The 19,803-nt window shown below is 39.5% G+C and overlaps 1 protein-coding gene across 2 annotated transcripts in view; it reads left to right on the top strand.

The window, feature by feature from the left end:
- Sbf (SET domain binding factor) overlaps positions 1-19,803 on the top strand; it is a 99,465-nt gene that overhangs the window by 15,845 nt on the left and 63,817 nt on the right. The gene's annotated exons all lie outside the window — the stretch shown is intronic.

Below are 19,803 nucleotides of genomic sequence, written 5' to 3'. Positions count from 1 at the left end.
CCATCCACCGAATTAATCGGCTTTAGTGCTTCATTAAGCTGCTCGCATAAGTACAGAACATAATATTTGTCCATCCGAAACAAGTGTTGGAACTCAGCGTCGGGAAATTCAAAGGGATTACTTCCATCACTAATTACGTGCTCATGTTATTTTCGTTCTAAATTCTCTATTTCAAACTAATAAAAAAAGCGCGAGACATGTTTTTTGATCTTTTAATAACTGAGTTAAAGTTCTATGAGCTTATACCCACCTCTAATCTCGATGATAAAATTATCCCTCTCAAATGTCAAAAAAGGACAGTTTATCTTCTTTTATTTGGCCCCATGCTATAGACGGTGGATAAATAGTCCCCCGAGTCCCCGTGAAATGTCAAACGGGGATAAACTTCTCCTCTCCCCTGTTGCCGTGCTCTGAGGGGTGGAGAAGTTAATGTTATCTCCTGTGCAGTGGATAAAATCGGGGGATATAATTTTTATCTTCGGCCCATGCTAGCCGTGCTAGTCTTTCTTTCTTCTCTCTGGGCTGATTTCCGCACTTAAACGACCGATTCGGTCTGTTGTGCGTGCAATGCCTCTCCCCGTCGAAGTCTTCACGTAGCTTAGACGACCAGCTGAACAGCCTGTTAAGAAGGCGTCTACCAAAGACGTGTCGACCAGTAGTGATACGTGAGCAAAAGTACCCCACTTAATTGGAATTTGTCGGCCAATGTGGAATGGAGGCTTAATTAATATTCCCAATAAAATCTCGTTGAAGTCGGCACAATCGCGCGGCGGAACATCGCAAACAATGTGACATCATAGCGCGCTTTATTTCCAGCTCGTACTCGTAACAATAAAATTGTTGACGTTTTTTTCGCGAAGTGCGCCGCGCTGTGGGAACATAACCACTCGTAGGTGACTTTTTGCACGTTGCCCCTGAATAGTGAGGTACTAGTCAGGCCATTTATAATAACATTGCTGCTTTTTCAGGGTTCCGTACCTCAAAAGGAAAAAGGAACACTTATAGGATCACTTTGTTGTCTGTCTGTCTGTCGTGTCTGTCGAGAAACCTACAGGGTACTTCCCGTTGAGCTAGACTCATGAAATTTGGCAGGTAGGTAGGTCTTATAGCACAAGTAAAAGAAAAATCCAAATACCGTGAATTTGTGGTTACATCACAAAAACAAAATGTGTTCACGAAAAAATCAATTTACTAAATCACATTAACTTGCAGTGCAACTAGCTTGTTTCTACATAAAAGTGCTAGGTATATCTTGTACGGTGGGAGTCCTCGTAAAAGATATACATACGTACCTAACACCGTCATGGGACGGAACCCTTAGTGTGCGAGTCCGACTTGCACTTGACGGGTTTTTTAATTAACAATTTAACATAACGACATGTAGTACCTAATAACTTAAAAGTTTCATCGTCATTTCAGAGACGTTAGTTTCATTAAAAAACGTGACACCCGAGTTGCGTTAATCTGCCTTCGTACTTATACAAATGTAAAAGCGGAACCGGGCGGGACAGCTAGTTTAATATGGATGTGATATTAAACTATCTGTCCCGTCCAGTTTCGCTATCCTAGTGGAATTTCTGTAAATGTTTTCCTAGTGGGGATATACGTCATAGAGAGAACTTTCGTGTAAATAATGGTACGGAACCCTTCGTCTGCGAGTCTGACTCGCACTTGACCGATTTTTTACGTTTAGGTATATTCACTACTTATTAATGTATAATATGCGACAGGTCGAGATGCCAATTGGGGAGGGAACGCCTCGCATACCCGCACAGCCCCCGCGCTAACCCGGTGCGGGCGAGCACGGGTGTCGTGCGGGTGTGTGGGGCGTCCCCCCGCCTCATACCTCGATTGCCATCTCGAATTATAGCGGACTATACTTCGATATCTTGTCTAAGTTCTAACCGACTTAAAGTTAAAAATGTTTCGTCAAATTCTGTATTATAGAACTACCATAAAATAATCATGTGTAATTCAAGTTACTAACCCCATGGCATGAAATATAAAATTTTAATATCGTAACTTAACGTTGAAAATTTTTATGCATGACATCCCATGTATAAACAACTTAACCTCCAATCCGGGTTTATTAGTCTTGGGATGACCCTAATATGAATCAAACGCAGTTCCGATGTCCACAGTCTTATATTCAGGTACACTTGTAACATCCACTTAGTTTATATCTAGCTTAATTAATCACCTAGTACTTATATCTCGCTTAATTACTTTTATATCGTCCATCTTTTTTTTCTCGCTCCGTCCGTCCGACGCCGCTACCACTGTCACACCTCCACTCACGGGTGACAGATGGCAGGTTTTCTGTGTTGCCTACAGTCGTCCATCCTGCTCCAGATATGTCCTCATATCTGACCACTCGGCCTTCCAACCGAGGGTAATGCCCTCATACCCATAACTCAATAGGAGCAACATAGAATACCTTAACAGTCCTATATTATAATTAATATGATTAGTATAATAATTCCTCTAACAGATCAAAGCTAACATTGTTAGATTTAACAAGTGCACAAAACAAGTGCCAATGAGACCTACAAAATACTGGTATCAATAATCATTATGTACATTGCAATCAACATCTTTAAGTCTAATTCTTATAAATACACAACAAATCACACTGAGATAAGTAAATAGTAAATACTATAAGTCATTCTGATTTAAGCTTGATATTAAGAAAATTGTATGATCTAGTTATTGTTAGTGATATACGTATACAACCAATTCACAATAGTATAATCAAATATTGAAATCAACACAATTTATGTTAATACTTAATACAAGGAAATTATAGTGAAATCAATAATTTTATTTTTAAATATTATTATGAACTACATATTCTTCAAGTTTGTATTTGTATTTAGTAATACGTGAATAAATATTTGCATGGCAAATGTGGCAATACTAATTATGAGAATTATAAAACATCTTTGGTAATTTGCATTTAAAGCGAATAAAATATAATCAACCTTAAACAAAACAACAACGAGGAAAGAAAAGAAGGATAGTGAATTATCACCAACTTGAATTCTGAGTGCTAAGTACTCTATGATTTTAAACAATGTCACTATCAGTTTTCAATTAAAGTAAGTTTGTTTGCCCTTTCCTTCTTACCACTGTAATGACATGAATTCTAATCCTACATAATGCTCTAATGCAACACAAATTACAATATTTTCACTAGTATATACATTTTAAGAGATATGGTAAGAGTTGTTGGATCCCATTGACCATTACTAACACTTTATACAAAATTAATCACAAAGTTTTACAATATACTAATGAACCTAACTACTTCTGTAGACTTCATAATTTCTTTAAACTTAAAAATAAATTAAAAGAATATCTTATAATCCAATGTTCTCATACAATTGATGAATATTTGATATGAGTTGACCTTGATTATAATGTCTTTGTAGTGTTTCATGCATTACCAATTTGATTATCGTGAATTGACATTTAATTATTCTCAAGTGGTACCTACTGATTGACACCGTTGAAAAAAAATAAAATAAAAAAATATATATATATATTACAATATAAGTATGTAACGTAAAACAAATAATAAGAAAACAATATGCCAATCTTTAATTGCATATATGTAGTATTATACTAAGCAATATCGGTAAGTATATGAATAATGATTGTAAAATAATTTTGCAGACCAGAAAGGCAGAGATGTCGGCACAGATATTATGTGACCATATTTTGTACTCTACTTGAATAACAATAAAAGATAATTACCTATCAAATTGAGTTATTGAATATTGAACCTATGTCTACGAAGTCAAGATAAATAATATGGTTAAATGTAGTTGTTATTATTAATAAGTACTAAGATCGAAACAAACCACAATGTATTCTAAGGAGACCCCAATAATCATATTATTCCAGAAATTTAAAGAAACATGAATCCACTAATTGATAATGATACACACAGTACAGATCACTATGAGATCTACAATGTGTAAAATGTAATCCTATATTTTCAAATAACTGAGACGACTGCCTCTGACTGTATCTCGATTGTAGCACAACAAATACTATTATTAATATAACAAAATAAGTCACAATGATGTTAGCCAAGGTATTATTGTATTATTATAAACTCGTTACCTGTGATGCCCCATATCATCCTTGCACTAGGGGCAGATGCATGCATAACTGTGTCTACCATAAGCCCCGTAAGTGCGATAGAGAGCGCAACAGACGGCGTTTTGTTGCCCCATTTTATTGTCTCGCAAGCAACGAGTCCTTCATGGCACTATAGACTTAATTGATGTAACATACAATAAAATCTGATTTCTGGAAACTTCCATTCTTGTACATTCTTGAGCGCGTAAGGACGAACGATGCCAGAGACCCTCGTCCTCTTATGATAATATGGTTAACTTGAACACGGTGATTGAGGACAAACAGCACCAAACGCTGCACCAACCCAGCGTCATGCTGAGCCGTGAATTGCCGCATCGGTCACCGTTGCTTGTCTCGTGTCAGTGTGTAACAAATGAATGACAAAGATGTAGGAAATTATTTCGTGATACATTGGTGTACTTATACGCTTTAATAACATATCAGCGATCCATACATTAATACCTAGCGAGTGAAGTAAGCAAGCCTTCGTGCGCGAACTGCTTATATAGTCTATTGGAATAGATGTTACTTGAAATAGTATTTAAGAATTTGCTCTTTACTGTGCTGTTTCCACCAAACATCAACGTAATACAATGAGTGACTGCGAAGATGTACATTAACATGAACCGATATTTAGCATTTACAATCAGCATGTCATTTTAGATCTACTTTAAAGGGTCTATACAACTTCTAGCTACTACGTACCGAATTCAGCAAGACATAATTAATATATCATTACGGAATACGTCAATTATAAGAACTTTAATTTGAATTTAAGTAACCCTTGAACATTAGTGAGTATCTGCTAGAACAGGTAAAGTGATTTCCAACCATGATATCTACTTCTGTACCTCTATTCTGTAGATAAATCTATTATTATTAATAAAAAGGATACACCCTTTCCACTTGCCGACCCCGAATTAGTCTGCTTGTTTTCCATCAAATTAACTAGACTCCCTCTTGTCACCATCGCGACCCGATCAGTTGCTGAAGTTCATACTGAAGATCACCGTCCACTCGCATCGGGATTATCGAATCAGGTTTTACCAGACTATTATTGTTCGTCATTTTTCAGACGCTTCGTCAGCCGTTTTCCAATTCGTTTGTTGGTTCTTACTAGGACCAGCTTTTGTCACCGGAATACGATCCATTGTTTACGTCAGTATTGCCACCTTCCATTTGTCATTCTTGATTCCTTATTCTTAGGTCTATATTATAGTCAATGCTGCCCTCCTTTGGCACGATTGCTTTGACACAATTGGGACAAGTTATATTACATAAACTATTCTCAGTAATTACCGCTTATCACACCAGGAATAAGTCCATACATAAGTCGGTATTCTTTTCTCCCATTTGCCACTTGGTTCATCATAAAATATTCTCAGGAATCACCGCTTATCACACGAGGAATAAGTCCATACATAAGTCGGTATTCGTTTCCCCTATTTGCTTGTTGGCTTATCATAAACTATTCTCAAGAATCACCGCTTATCTCACCAGGAATAAGTCCATACATAAGTCGGTATTCTTTTCTCTCATTTGCCGGTTGGTTCATCATAAAATATTCTCAGGAATCACCGCTTATCACACCAGGAATAAATCCATACATAAGTCGGTATTCTTTTCAACTATTCTCAGGAATCACCGCTTATCGCACCAGGAATAAGTCCATACATAAGTCGGTATTCGTTTCCCTTATTTGCTTGTTAGGTTATCATAAAATACTCTCAAGAATCGCCGCTTATCACACCAGGAATAAGTCCATACATAAGTCGGTATTCTTCTCTCTTATTTGCTCGTTAGGTTATCATAAAATACTCTCAAGAATCACCGCTTATCACACCAGGAATAAATCCATACATAAGTCGGTATTCTTTTCAACTATTCTCAGGAATCACCGCTTATCGCACCAGGAATAAGTCCATACATAAGTCGGTATTCGTTTCCCTTATTTGCTTGTTAGGTTATCATAAAATACTCTCAAGAATCACCGCTTATCACACCAGGAATAAGTCCATACATAAGTCGGTATTCTTCTCTCTTATTTGCTCGTTAGGTTATCATAAAATACTCTCAAGAATCACCGCTTATCACACTAGGAATAAGTCCATACATAAGTCGGTATTCTTTTCAGATATTCTCAGGAATCACCGCTTATCGCACCAGGAGTAAGTCCATACATAAGTCGGTATTCGTTTCTAATATTCTCAGGGATCACCGCTTATCGCACCAGGACTAAGTCCTAGTGTCATTAGGGTTATTCATATTAGGTCCTAGTGTCATTAGGGTCATCCCACTTCTGATATAAACAACTTAACCTCCAATCCGGGTTTATTAGTCTTGGGATGACCCTAATATGAATCAAACGCAGTTCCGATGTCCACAGTCTTATATTCAGGTACACTTGTAACATCCACTTAGTTTATATCTAGCTTAATTAATCACCTAGTACTTATATCTCGCTTAATTACTTTTATATCGTCCATCTTTTTTTTCTCGCTCCGTCCGTCCGACGCCGCTACCACTGTCACACCTCCACTCACGGGTGACAGATGGCAGGTTTTCTGTGTTGCCTACACATGCATGTAACGTCGGGGCGGAAGGGACCACTCAAACCAACAGGTGCATGATTTTAACTTTCAGGGGTATGCTGCCGGTATATCTCTGCACTGCACAACTATTTCTGTGTACTGATAAGTCAGCAATACGTTCTAATCTAATCTAAATCAGCCTGTGCTGTCCCACGTCTGGGCAAAGGCCTCCCTCCGATCCTTCCACAGCAGCACAAAAGTCAGCAATACGTTGCTAAGAATAATTAAAACAGCTTTTCTATTTGGTGATCATATAAAATACGAAAAACATCAATCGCGCATAAAGAATTTTCCTTCAAAAATCGGTTCTTAACATCCAAGTTTCAAGGGCCGTTAGCAAATCTGCATACAATCTCGATCGTCGGTAGACCTGCCTAATGGTTCCCCGTTCCCTATTCATGAGACACAGTCAAGGCACGCGGGGCATGCCCTTATCGGATATGCCGGTATATCTCTGCACTGCACGACTATTTCTGTGTACTGATAAGTCCGTTCTATTGGAATTGATAATAGAATGGCTCTGTGATTTTTTCGAGCTATTTTAAAATGCGTCGTTTTGTCAATTTAAATTGGTTATTACACTTAAAACTAACAAAGGACGTGGATTTTACGTATTTTGGAAGACCTTCTATTTAGTAACTAGCTTATGCCCGCGACTTCGTCCGCGTGGACTACACAAATTTGAAACCCCTATTTTACACCCTTAGGGTTGATCTTTAACTATGAGATTTTAACATAAGTGAGCTTAATAAAATATGGCATACTGCTAATTGCAAAAATATAAACTACAAAACTTCTTTATAGACACTTCAAAACTGACAGAGTTTCATACAAACTTCAACCCCCTATTTTACCCCTTTAGGGGTTGAATTTTAAAAAATCCTTTCTTAGCGGACGCCTACGTTATAATAGCTATCTGCATGCCGAATTTCAGCGTGATCCTCCAGGAGTCAGTCAGTCAGTCAGTCACCTTTTCCTTTTTATATATATATATATATATATAGATAATCACAGAAATAATTTATTTTTGACATGGGCAAATACCGCATTTTAGGACGGTTACTTTTAATGAAGCCTCACAAAAAGCTCTATCAATCTTGTATTCTTATATTCGTACAGTCGTAGAAGTATTTCATTTCACGCCTCCGCCTTTTATTTTGAATCTAAATATGGATTTGAATAATATACGAGTTTTATGATCTCGCATCGGTTTAGATGGACGTCGTTCGTAAAAAATGTGGGCCTATATGTATAGTTTGTTAGCGGAAGTCTGTTTGTTCATGTGCTCATAAATAGATCATGGAGTTACCTACTAAGCTACGGGTAGATTTATGTTTGGGCTTTTGATATTGAAAAACCGGCCAAGTGCGAGTCAGACTCGCGCACTGTGGGTTCCGTACTACAATCATATTTTATCGACATTTTGTACGATAAAGGTTTGTACGCACCTGAGCGGCGCGGCGCGGCGCTTCAGCGAGCTGCACGTCGCGGCACAGAGCTTCAAAATATCATTTCTATCATTTTGTATGGCGCATATCGCACTAGAGCGGCGCTGCACAGCGCTTCACCGCGCGTTGCCGCGCGGCACGGCTGGAGAGAATATTTTGAAGCGCAGCGAAGCGACGCGCAGCGCAGTGACGCTAGTGCGACATACCCAGCGGCGCGGCGCGGCGCTTCAGTATGCGTACGTCGCTCGAATAAGATACACGCGCATCTTGTTAGGTATTTAAAGTACAGGCAAGAATCGGCAAGATAGACCTCAAAATAAATAACGTAGGTTTAATTTTTGGCACATGACGTGTTCCTCATGCTCTTAGAAGTATATCCTCAAAGGACCCAACCCCTAGGATGTCGGCTTCCCCCCTTCCCAGTGTCTAAATGTATAAATGTCTCTCCGAGCGTTATGAGAAAACATCAATGGTAAAAATAATCCTGATTAAATAACTATAATATAATATATTATTATGTACATATTATACCTACCTACTTCATCTAGGTAGAATTAATAGTTTCGGAAATATGCCTACCTATTGTTGTACTTGTGTTTATATTATACTAGCTTATGCCCGCGACGTCGTCCGCGTGGACTACACAAATCTCGAACCCCTATTTTAGGGTTCCGTACCTCAAAAGGAAAAACGGAACTCTTATAGGATCACTTTGTTGTCTGTCTGTCTGTCTGTCTGTCTGTCTGTCTGTCCGTCTGTCTGTCAAGAAACCTACAGGGTACTTCCCGTTGACCTAGAATCATGAAAATTGGCAGGTAGGTAGATCTTATAGCTGACATTTGGGGAAAAATCTGAAAACCGTGAATTTAGGGTTAGATCACACAAAAAAAATTAAATTGTGGTCATGAACTAATAATTAGTATTTTCAACTTTCGAAGTGAGTGACTATACCAAGTGGGGTATCATATGAAAGGTCTTCACTTGTACATTCTAAAACAGATTTTTATTTATTTTTATGCATCATATTTTTTGAATTATCGTGCAAAATGTCGAAAAAATACGACTGTAGTACGGAACCCTCATTGCGCGAGCCTGACTCGCACTTGGCCGGTTTTTTCTCTTCGATAATTCGTTCTTCTTCTGCACAACAAAGAAATAATAATCAAATCCTCTTCACTGTCGCTCATCTTGCGACGTTGTTGCTCGTACGCGAACGGGTATAAAAGTGACGCGCAAGTGACGCGAGGTGCCGCGTACTGAAGTTGTAGTGCGGTAGGCACCGTCGAGCGGCCTGAGGTGACGCGTTCTGCAGTCGGACTGAAGCGCCGCGCCGCGCCGCTCAGGTGCGTACGAACCTTAAATCAAAAACTATTGAGCCTAAAAATACGTGATTGAAGGAAAAACAAGTGTACTTTCCGGGATAAAAAAATCTATGTCACTCTCCCTGGAGAGTATAGATAAAGACCTGTCTTTATCTATACCCATGCAAAAAATCACGTCAATCCGTTGCAGCGTTGCGACGTGATTGAAGGACAAACCAACAAACAAACGCACTTTCGCATTTATAATAAGGGTACTGATAGTAGGGGATAGGTCGAGATGGCAATAATTCCTGCCTATTTGTTCAGTAACATGACCCTGCGTTATGTAGACCGCAGGATGCAGTGAAATACGAGACCTTCGATAACATTGTGGGGTTTTTCTAGTTCTACAATGCGCAATATACCTATTGTATATCGTTGAACTTATTTTTTTATTTTTTTTATTTAGATACAAGTTAGCCCTTGACTGCAATCTCATCTGATGGTAAGTGATGATGCAGCCTAAGATGATAGCGGGCTAACCTGGAAGGGGTATGGCAGTTTTCATTAAACCCATACCCCTTTGGTTTCTACACGGCATCGTACCGGAACGCTAAATCGCTTGGCGGCACGGCTTTGCCGGTAGGGTGGTAACTAGCCACGGCCGAAGTCTCCCACCAGACAACATATCAGACAATTTATCTATTTTTTTATAATTTTTTAGTGTTTACCTACACTTCAAGGAAATTACTAAATAATTCTAAAATACATATCGTCACTGGCAGTAAGCGAGACCGTGGCCGAATGGTCAAGGCATCGGGCGCGAACCCAGAGGATGCAGGTTCGATTCCTGCCGGTCACGCAATTTTTGATATGTATTTAAAATTATTTATGATCTATTGATTTGTATATCAATAGGAATCCCCGATCGCCTATGGTGTAATATAATATGGTGGTGGCTGGAACCACCACTCAAACACCACTGCCTACCATACAAATATTTATATCTATTTGCCTGAACCACTAAAAGATATACATATATTTCATAATAATTGTCGATTTCTTTATTCTACACTAGATGATGCCTGCGACTTCGTCCACGTGGATTTACGTTTCTAAAAATCCCGTGGGAACTCTTTGATGTTCCGGGATAAAAAGTAGCCTATGTCCTTCCCCGGGATATAAGCTAACTCTGTAGTCTGTACCAAATTTCATCAAAATCGGTTGAACCGTTGGGCCTTGAAAAGCTAGCAGACAGACAGACAGACACACTTTCGCATTTATAATATTAGTATGTATTTTACAAATTCTATGTTAACTTGTTTATTGCATACATTCATTTAAGTAATGTTGTGTACACATGTTAGGGGTTGTTGCTTAGATCTTAATCTATTGTTTTTGTATTAAGACTATGTATAGTTGCAACCTGTTTTGTGTGCCTTTATCATAAAAAATAAAAATAAAACCGGCCAAGTGCGAGTCAGGCTCGCGCACCGAGGGTTCCGCACCACAGTCGTATTTTTTCGACATTTTGCACGATAATTCAAAAACTATGATGCATAAAAATAAATAAAAATCTGTTTTAGAATGTACATGTGAAGACCTTTCATATGATACCCCACTTGATATAGTCACTCATTTCGAAAGTTGAAAATACTAATTATTAGTTCATGACCACAATTTTTTTTGTGTGATCTAACCCTAAATTCACGGTTTTCAGATTTTTTCCCAAATGCCAGCTATAACATCTACCTACCTGCCAAATTTCCTGATTCTAGGTCAACGGGAAGTACCCTGTAGCTTTCTTGACAGACAGACAGACAGACAGACAACAAAGTGATCCTATAAGGGTTCCGTTTTTCCTTTTGAGGTACGGAACCCTAAAAAAGAAAAGAAAAAAAAGTGTTACTATAGTTCGCGACAGGTCGACATAGCAATGGGGGTATGAGGCGGGGGGACGGACGCCCCGATTGCCATCTCGACCTGTCGTGCACTGTACATGCCTAGCAGTTCATCAATTATTATTTGTCAGATTTTTGTGTTTTGTGCAACATATAAAAATGCACAGAAATGTTATGTCCCAAAGTATTTCATTTACTTAATCGAAATGTAGTATGCAATCCATCAAAGCAAGTATCGAAGGAAAGTGGTAAAAGGTGGTAACAGGTTCGACATGCCGATACGCACTTTGCAGTTTTGAAAGCATTGCCCCTTGCACAACAAGTTTCCTGTGCCATGATACATGTCGCGTTTTGATTGATATTTCATATGTTCTTGGTTGCATCGGCCTCTCATTATATCGAATGCGTTTGTTCTATTGGAGAAGAAGTTGGAGGAGGCCTTTACCCGAGAAGGGGCCCATATCTCATAACATACGTTTTTATTTTACAGTTTATTTTTTTGGTTTTGTTATATGCACAAAAGACTAACTCTGTACCTATCTACTAACTAACAACACCTACTAACAACTTAGCAAGTTAAGAATACAGAAATATATTGTAATTAGGTAACGAAACTAACATCATTGTGAACTATAATGCATTAAGGAGTATGGGAATAAACGGCTTTTTTATTTTATTTATGTTCTTGGTTTAGTCTTTTACTATAAATAATAACGAAAAACCAGTCAAGTGCGAGTCGGACTCGCACATTCCGTACCATCGTACAAGAGATAACACTTTTTTCAGAGCGGCCATTTTGAAATTTTTACTATTTGTTGTAAATTTCTGTGAAAATTTTAACTCTATACCTATTACGGTTCACAAGATACAGACCGACGGACGGACGGACAACGGATTCTTAATAATAGGGTCCCAATGGCACCCTGAGCGGTTACGCACTGCATCCGATCCGAGTCAGAGAAAATACGTTCTTTTTTGTTTTGCATGGGAGCTTATGCCATAATATGTCGTAGATTGGTATTCTCACGGATGACGGATAGAACTCGGATGACGGAAGTGTAGTGCGTAATCGCCGTCAGGGTACGGAACGCTAAAAAAGTACTTGTGGTCAGAAAATATTTTACAAAAAGCCAAATAAATTTTATCAATTCTATTCATCCCCTGAGGCATAAATACCCATTTTATTCGTATCAACATTTTATTTTTGTCAGTAACCAGGCAGGTAGCAGCTTTAAATGTCCCCCCAGGGACACCAATATAGGGAAATTCAGAAGGGCGGGCACAGGATTCCCGGGGAAATGACAAATTGATGAATATCAAATGACGTGAGAAACATTGCTGTTGTGCTGTTGTTCCAGAGTGAACTATAATCCACGACAGGTTGAGAAGGCAATCGGGGAGGGAACGCCCCGCACACCCGCATCAGTCAGTCAGCTTTTCCTTTTATACAGGGCTAGCAAAACGAAGACAGGTGATAGTACTTAGTACTGATTATTACTGATATGATACCATAAAAAAAGACGCGAAAAAATATAAAAAATATCCTATATTTTGTAAAAGTTCACGATATATCCATACTAATATTATAAATTCGAAAGTGTGTCTGTCCGTCTGTCTGTCTGCTAGCCTTTCACGGCCCCTCTGTTCAACCGATTTTGACGAATTTTGGTACAGCGATAGCTTGCATCCCGGGGAAGGACATAGGCTACTTTTTATCCCGGAGAATCAAAGAGTTCCCACGGGATTTTCAAAAAACTAAATCCACGCGGACAAAGTCGTGGGCATCATCTTGTTGCAAATAAAATATCTGACTGATGCGAAAGGTCGTTGAATGAACGTTGCGTAAGTAGGGCACTCGGAGTCAATGCCGCGTCGTAGGTAGGGCATTGACCCCAGTTTTGCACGCTATACATTGCGAGTTTGAAAAATACTAAATAACTAAAACTACAAAATGAGGCAAATGGTTATTGGTATTGGATTGTGTTTAGATAGTATAACAATAACGCTAAGTTTTTGCTAGCGTTCTGGATACACCCTGTATATTTAGATGATAGTCCAGTCATGCCTTTGTCCAATTTAACAAAAATACTTTATCCATCATCAGTTCAGCTGTAGTGGTCTGTAGATATTTGAACATACATTTAATTGAAATGATCTCAGTGAGGCCCTATTTATTCAACGCTCGTAAGATGCTAGCCGTAGTGTCGATGTACCTACATGAAGTACTTTGTAATGTTTTTAACGAGCTATTTTTAGTTCAGCGTTTGAACAGATCGACTTGGAAATAGACTTTCACTTATAATAATGTGATAAACGTTGCCGGGTTGCTAGACGGAATATGTTTTTTGTGCTATGATTTTTATATGCCCACAAGACTGTTTGATCGATATAAATAGCAACGCTTTGAGTGTGAGGCAGTGGTCCATCCGCGCCGGCGAGAAAACGACTAACTATCGGCGATTTTCTCTCTCAAAAAACGCACAATTTCCGTGTAAACGAAAGAGATGCATATTATAATTATATAATATCAAAAGTTGCTCCCTGACTGTTCACACTGCCGGCGGCGACTCGCTTTACTAGTTTTGTCGCTGATCGACGAGCTTTCAAAAATAAATTCGCTCAGATATTCGTTCAGCGATACTCGCTCGCTTGAACACGTGTAACGCGCGCGTAGGTTTGCACAGGACTGAACGACCGCGGGCGATTAGCGCGAGTAATCGCTCGTCGCACTTGCACACTCGCTTATAGCCCGGCGACAAAACTATCAAAACTACACACTCGCTCCCGTTGATCGCCAACTCGTTTAAATTTCTAGTTCTACTCGTTTCTCGTTCATCGTCGGCGGTTGGACCACTGCCTTAGGTTTTGCGTACATACAAAACGTATCTAACCTTGAGTACCCCAATAATTGTGTACACGAGCACGGGAAGGACGTCCCAAATCCCTCAAGTCTATCAGGATTTAGAATCTTCATCATCATCATCATCATGATCAACTATAAGGGAGGTCCTTTAACGCAGTCTAACTTCAATTTCGAGGATTCTCATAAAGATAAAACAGCATTCGAGTGCAGTCGTAAACAGAAGCGGAAGTACTCGTAAACGGAAACATTGCAGCTTTTACGGCCAGGCAAAGCGGTACAGTTGCGCAGAAAACGCGACTGAAATAGCTTATACCTATGAGCTTCATAATAAGTGTATCGGTTTAATGTAACGGTGATAGCTTAGTGGTTAAGATGTTGGCCGCCTAGTCAGGAGGTTCGGGGTTCGATCCCGCGCACGCAACTTTAACTTCTCGGAGATATGTGCGTTTTAAATTTTAAGTGACTTTCTAATTTTGACGAGATCCCTGGCGCAGTGTAGTAGTAAGCGCTGTGGTCTTATTAGTGGGGGGTCCAGGGTTCGATTCCAGGCAGGAACTTGGAATGTTATAATTTCTGGTCTGGTCTGGTGGGAGGCTTCGGCTGTGGCTAGTTACCACCAAGCTAGAATTCATTATTGAAGAGAATAATTAAATAAAAAATCATAATTTTTATTTACTTTACTACAATTCAAGACCCTATTTTATTAGGCCTATCAAAACAGCACATCCTATCCTATCCACATCAAACACGGTATATTTTTAGAAATCGTTACGGATGCACATTTTATTGGCCTATAAAGGTCTATAAGCGCATCCATGTGGCTTTACTTTTGTCAGTTTTCGTCCATTATTTCCCGGAGTTGATATACTTAGTTAAAAATAACTTGGTTTAATCAAACTGGTTTTAAACCGTCCATTTTAGTGCCGGTTTCAGCATGCCAAAACTGAACGAAGTAACTAATGTTATACGAGCACGTTCAGGCCATCTGTTTCTTCCTTAAGTATACAAAAAAAGGGAGCAAAGAGAATTTATACTATATACCAGGATGTAAGTTAACTCTGTACCAAATTTCATCAAAATCGGTTAAACTGTTGGGCCGTGAAAAACAGACAGACAGACACACTTTCGCATATTTTATAACATTAGTATGGAAGTATGGATATTAGTATGGATTGTATGAAACCTGAATATTCTAGAAATAAGTTCCTACGTTTCAAAATTCAGCTTCGCCTGTGTGAGAAAATGTGATACGTAGCTTCTAGCATCTAGTTGGCATTTTGACATTCAATTTGCGTTCCGTTGGTGGTTCCGCTCGATTTTCATATTCCGTATCATTTTTTTTTTTTTTTTTTTAAAAAGAATATTAGCCATATTAAATGACTAATGTTCCCCTTTCCTCTCCAATTAAGCGTCAGGCTTGTGCTAGGAGTAGGTACGACAATAGTGCAACGGGCGGGATTTGAACCGTCGACCTTTCGGTTTTCAGTCCACTCCTATACCGGTTGAGCTATTGAGGCTCTCAATTGGCTTGTGAAATGAAGAAAAATTCAAATTACTTTTAAATTGGAAAGCTCTCTCAAGATGTTTTCCTTCACCGAACGTACATAACTCCGAAAAAAGTTAGAGGTCGCGTGCCCGGGATCAAACCCCCGACCTCCCAAAGAGGCGGACGTCTAGTTTGATATAAGAAATCTGAATATTCTAGCAATACCTACGTGTCAAAATCCAGCTTCGCCAGTGTGAGGAAATGACGCGACAGGTTTAAATAGCAATCGGGGAGGAAATGCTCCGCACACCCACATAGTCACTTTTTTTTTCTCGTGAGGAAAATCCATCATGGATACCACCGACAGTGGTTATGTCGGACTCCTACCGACTAAAAACCTCACGAAGTTCCACCCCACCGCTAACGACGGAGCACAAGGGACCAACAACGCCTCGTTACTCCGCCAGCGGCTGTCCGCCACAGCAGACCCACCACTGGGGCACTACGTGTCCCCAAACACCGTCAGAGGCATGCCGGAACCACAGCACGCCAACCAACCCGAGGACCACACTGTGAGCGACGGACCGACCCGCATAGTCCCTGCGCTAACCCGGTGCGGGCGAGCGCGGGTGACGTGCGGGTGTGCGGGGCCTCCCCCCTCGCCTCACACCCCGATGGCCGTCTCAACCTGTCGCTGGCCTCTAGATGGAATTTTCACATTCAATTTGCGTCTTCCGTTGGTGATTCCGCTCGATTTTCATATTCCATATCATTTTTCGCAATTGGCTTGTGAAATGAAGAAAAAATTCAAATAACTTTGAAATTGGATTACTTTGTTGGCGGCGAATCCGAATTATTCTTCATTCGATTTGGTTTTAGCGAATTTAATATTTATCTTTTCCATTCCATTATTTAGTTCAAATTCTGTCCTTAATTCTTCCTTTGAGGTGTGCGTCGCGTCGGTACGACTTTAAAAGATACGTGCTTGAGCATTAGTATTTCTCTAATTACTTCTATCTTATTTGTAATGACCGGTTGATAGATTGTGAAATGAGTTTTAAGTAAGAGCCCTCGCCCACGGCGACTTTTTGTAGCGATGCTGTCGCGCGTTTACTAAACGCACGCCAGCATCACTACTAACGCGTGTTAGTCGCATTTGCAACGTGCTACTGCATCGCGACTGTATCGATGCAAACGCGCGACTTTGTCGGATGACATCGGGGGAAGAACGGAGGGAGGGTGGCGCGTGAATAGAGAACCGAGCATCAGTACAATATCGCGTTTGCATCGCGACTGAATCTGAGACCGTGGGCGAGGGCACACAGCTAGCGACCGCTTCGCACTGTATCGATGCGGACGCGCGACAGCATCGCTACTGTATCGCTACAAAAAGTCGCCGTGGGCAAGGGCTCTAATACCTCAGGTGCACCGTTCTGTACAAGGCCCCCTACGTAATCACTTGTAGTGATATGGTACTTTGTAATAACACTAGCTTATGCTCGCGACTTCGTCCGCGTGGACTACACGCACAACACACAAATTTCAAGCCCCTATTTCCCCCCCTTAGGGGTTGAATTTTCAAAAATCCTTTCTTAGCGGATGCCTACGTCATAATGCATCCTTAATGCAAGCCTTTCAGCCCGATCCGTCCAGTACTTTGAGCTGTGCGTTGATAGATCAGTCAGTCAATCAGTCACCTTTTCCTTTTATATATTTAGAATAATCCTCCTTTGGGCTTCGCCGCAGTCGGGTAAAAAAGATACCAAACGAAGTAATCCATACTAATATTATGAATCCGAAAGCATGTCTGTCTGTCTGCTAGCTTTTCACGGCTAACCATCTATCTACCTGTTTAAAATTAGCCATTTTTGATAAAAACGTAAAGCTGACTGATTGACTGATCTATCAACGCACAGTTTAAACCACTACTGGACGGATCGGGCTATTTGGCATACAAATAACTATTATGACGTGGACATCCGCTAAGAAAGGATTTTTGAAAATTTAACCTCTAAAGGGGTAAAATAGGGATTTAAAATTTGTGTAGTCCACGCGGACGAAGTCGCGAGCATAAACTAGATTTTATAAGTTTATGCAGTACGCGGCAGTAATGTACATGGACCTTTAGAATGACATTTCGGCTTTGTAGAGTGTTGTCTCTGTCACTGTTAACTATGTGACGTTTTGTCGGTCTCAACGACCGAGACAATGCTCTACAAATCTGCTATCTCTTTCTAAAGGTCGATGTACATTGCCGCGTACTGTAATAAAGTAGCTAACACGCCCTGCCTTCTAACTTGGCGTATACTTGTATAATGAATAGTAGGTCTTAGTCAAGGTCATATAGAAATGAGTTTGATATAAGTAAGTAGGTACCTACCTACCTAAAAATATATGTAAATCGTGTGAGGTCAAAGATCTTTGTCAGCCCTAGCACAGACTACGGTCTATTTGGGCTTCAAATTGCAAACGCCAGTCTCGGTTTTTATTTAGTGCTTTGGTCTAAAAGTGTGGTGTAAAATGTTCACTGTTCATTAAGTCGAAATAAAATAAATAAATAAATAAATAAGGGAAGTAACTAGAGTGTGATAGAGTGTAGGTCTTATAAGAAGAAGCGTGCATGCATTGAACATTGAAGTCATGCGTGCTGAATTGCTAATGCACTGCCATTGTGGTTCGATTGAGGAGCATACTTGTATCGATAAAACAGATATTTGTGCTTTGTATCGATATCGTTATTCGTTACTGCTTACTGTTACGAGCATTCTTGAATTTAGAATGTAAATTGAAGTATTTCAAACAACCGGTGAAAGAATTTTTTAAATCGGTTTCGTAGTTCAGGTTACTTCCTACAAACTTTACAAACTGTCATTATCATCATCATGATCAACCCATCGCCAGCTCACGCCACACACACGACACACACACGACACACACACACGTACATGGGCGGATTGGGCATTTCACACACCTTTGAGAACGTTAACTCTCAGGCATGCAGGTTTCCTAACGATGTTTTCCTTCACCGTTGAAGGAAAAATGAGGGAAAAATAAATAAAAATCATGACTTTTTAAAATTATTCTTTTTACAATTGAATTGTAGCCCCATAAACTACTGCGATACAATTCATTTCATTTTAGGGTTCCGTACCTCAAAAGGAAAAACGGAACCCTTATAGGATCACTTTGTTGTCTGTCTGTCAAGAAACCTACAGGGTACTTCCCGATGACCTAGAATCATGAAATTTGGCAGGTAGGTAGATCTTATAGCTGACATTTGGGGAAAAATCTGAAAACCGTAAATTTAGGGTTAGATCACACAAAAAATAATAATTTGTGGTCATGAACTAATAATTAGTATTTTCAATTTTCGAAGTAAGAAAACTATATCAAGTGGGGTATCATATGAAAGGTCTTAACCTGTGCATTCTAAAACAGATTTTTATTTATTTTTATGCATCATAGTTTTTGAATTATCAAGCAAAATGTCGCAAAATACGACTGTACAACGGAACCCTCAGTGCGCGAGTCTGACTCGCACTTGGCCGGTTTTTTTACTACAGTCCAATACCCTATTCATTCCATTTCACTTGGCCAATTTTTGTTGGGAAATAAAATAATCTTTTGAATCTAATATCGGCATTCAGGTATCGAAGTTGTTACTGCCAAAGAGTAGGCAAGTACAGATCTAAAAGTGCAAATACCTAATTAGGTTGCAGTCTACAGGATGTTTACACACGCAGGTTAATGAACCGTTAAAGAATTCGTAATGGTATATTGAAATAGGCCTCCAGCCGCATACAGCCGCCCGCACAGATACCTATCATTATACTAAAAATCATTAACTCGATAATAATTTTTAACTGGCAAGAAATAGGGTTGTTAATTGCGTGTATGGATATTTGATAGTTGGCGTTGAACGTACAATATTTTAATTGGGTAAGATAATTTTTTGCATTATTCATTAGCGGTGGATAATTTGAGCGTTTCAATCGATTTTTGACTTGTAGAGTTGTAACAATAATAACGATTATTAATCTCAAGAATTTGCGCCAATGGTACGGGAA

This window comes from Maniola hyperantus, chromosome 22, assembly GCF_902806685.2.
Source record: "Maniola hyperantus chromosome 22, iAphHyp1.2, whole genome shotgun sequence".
Taxonomy (NCBI): domain Eukaryota; kingdom Metazoa; phylum Arthropoda; class Insecta; order Lepidoptera; family Nymphalidae; genus Maniola; species Maniola hyperantus.
This window is presented reverse-complemented; position numbering and strand designations above follow the sequence as displayed.